This window comes from Salvelinus alpinus, chromosome 24 (genome assembly GCF_045679555.1).
Source record: "Salvelinus alpinus chromosome 24, SLU_Salpinus.1, whole genome shotgun sequence".
NCBI lineage: Eukaryota > Metazoa > Chordata > Actinopteri > Salmoniformes > Salmonidae > Salvelinus > Salvelinus alpinus.
In genome coordinates, this window is record NC_092109.1 from 26,548,064 (window position 1) to 26,550,735 (window position 2,672).

Here is a 2,672-nt window from a genome sequence, read left to right on the forward strand (position 1 = left end):
TTAAGGAGCCTTTTGGTCCTAGACTTCGCACTCCTGTACCGCTTGCGTGACTGTCTTTGACAGGTGCGTCAATAGACTCTTAAGAATTTAACCTCTTCTGTGCAAATAGCTGACCTGATATCAACTAAAGCCCTCTTGGGCAAATATGTGATACTCCTTCAAGGTTAATTATTTCAAAAATGTCTTTGATAATGCCTGATGGAATAAAATAATGAAAATGCATTTTATTAATAAATAAAGCTAATAATAGATCATTAATATGAATAATAAATCACCACTAGTGCTCATGGCTGTCTGGCTAGAACATCACTAATCATCCTGGACACTGTCCCAGTTTAGATTACACACATCTCACTTATGAGATTGGCTCTATTTTGAGATGTCTGTCTTTAGTAATGTGCAGGAGAGAAAACCCACGAGATGGCACTGGCACAAATACAATAGGCCGGCTAGCACGTGTCCATCTCGTGGTTTAAGGGCACTCCTTTCACGCTCTGCCTCCACTGGCAGCATTGTTCATTATGTGGGTGGATATGGAAATAGGTTTGGCATCTATATTCAATACATAGCCTGCAGATATGGGCCTGTTTTGGTGGTGACACACTAGTGTGTTCCAAGGTCACACAGGCTCATATGCCATATTGTCTGACACGTGTGGAAAAAGAGAGCGAGAGTGAGTGAAAGAGAGGAAGACAGAGATTAACTGAGAAAGAGAAGGACATGGTGGAAATAGGATTACAAAAAAGGGATGCGCGAGACAATGACAGAGAGGGGATAGTGGATGGTCCTTCTTGCAATTATGTGCCAAAACAAGAAACAAAAATAAAATTGTGACTAATCTGGACCAGTGGCTTTGGTAGGCTGTCTTCCACGTAAAGGGAGATCGACACACAATTGAGGGTCAGGTTAGCTCTTACATTATGCCAAAATCCTTTGATGAATGCTTGGGAGGCATGCCAGCATATTGCAAGGGGGACCAGCGTTTGACCATGACAGTAAGGCAAACTCATTAAGCCCTTACCAATCAAGACAGGTCTAAAATAGCTCAGCTTCATAGAGCTGACCTCACCAGTGGAGGTTAATCTGCAGGCTGGGCAATGTTTCACACTGCCAGTGAAATTTGTTACAGGCAATGCCATCACATGGAATGCTGCAGTCAACAGCAGTGCACAATCTCATGACTGTCTCATACTGGTAAACACAGGGAACGTGCGCCTGTATAAAAACAGGGTTTTGTGGGAAACCGGTTTTTGCATCTACATACTCACAAACATGTATTTTAGTACAAATACTAGATTCTTTATTTGAATATTTTACAACTTTGAAAACATTTACAGAAACTAGTTCTGCATTATTACACTTAACACACATGTAGCTTTCATACTGAAACATTGCTTGCTAGAGAAAAAATAAAATAAAAATAAATAAACTTGTCTTGACTGCAGAAGCACCACCGAAAAACTCAGAGCATGGACAGAAAAAGAGGGACATAATTGAACACTGAGCAACATACAAGTCGAAACGAGACTGGCTTGCACTGCCAGACAAGGCCTCTTGATAGGACGGTACAGATCTATTTGTTAAGGCGGAATCGGTCCTCACCATTATCAATAAACAGCACTACAACCTGCCCCGCCCTTCCTGGTTCAGCACATGTAACAGAAAAGTGTCCTTAAACCATAGAGGATGACTTCATCTCAAAATCAGATCAGGTATTAAGCTAATTATTCATTAACACATACTGAACCCTCACTGTCAGAAAGAGTAAAAAATTAGAGTTGTGTTACTAAGATTGCATGTTTAAGTGTTTGAAAGACAACCTTAAAATGAAGGTGAGCAAATCAGACAAACATTTGGAGGCGAGGCAAGCTGTGTGTGACAGGGGCACATTTGCAGGTAAGCAAATTCCAATAGTACAAATAGCTTGGACAAAGACAGCTTGTCATGCAAAGACAGAATGCATAGGACAGATGAAATTCATGAAATTAAGTCTCAAAGGCTACCGACAAAAATACTTAAAAACAAATTTAAATAGTATTTACTCCACAAATGTAACAATTGAGGTTCTTTTCAATTATTTGTATGCTAAAATAAGCTAGATCAATAGTGACAACATTGGTCTCCATCACACTGTTAGCCTGACTGCAGGGTTTAGATAAAAAGCTGTACCCTGGTCATGCTTGTGAAGCTATGGCTTTCCTTCTTTGGTTTCTTTAAGGATTCAAAAACCTGCATTGCTGTTTGTTTCTCATATACTACCTGTCACATAACTAGAGCCACACACACACGATCAAACCCGTTCTGGTCACACTGCATTTTAGGCACAACTAAAAAGACACCTAAGTGGTCTTCTGACTGTTTTGCACCGAAAATACGAGTGGCCATCATTCTCCACAAGCAGAATGACGGGTTAACTGTCAAACTGATATGCTCTCAATTTTAAAATACATTTTATGTTACAGTATAGGTGCAGATATTTCTCCAAACCCAAACAAAAACAAGTTTTCCTCTTTGGTGCACTGGCTTCATAACAGAGCAAACATTGGCTAACAATGCAGACAGGTGTGTATTCTGCTATTATGAAGAAGAACTAACAGCATGCTAAGACCAGAACAGGATGATCAACTTCTAGCTTTCATGAAATAATGAAATTGCACACACACACACACAAA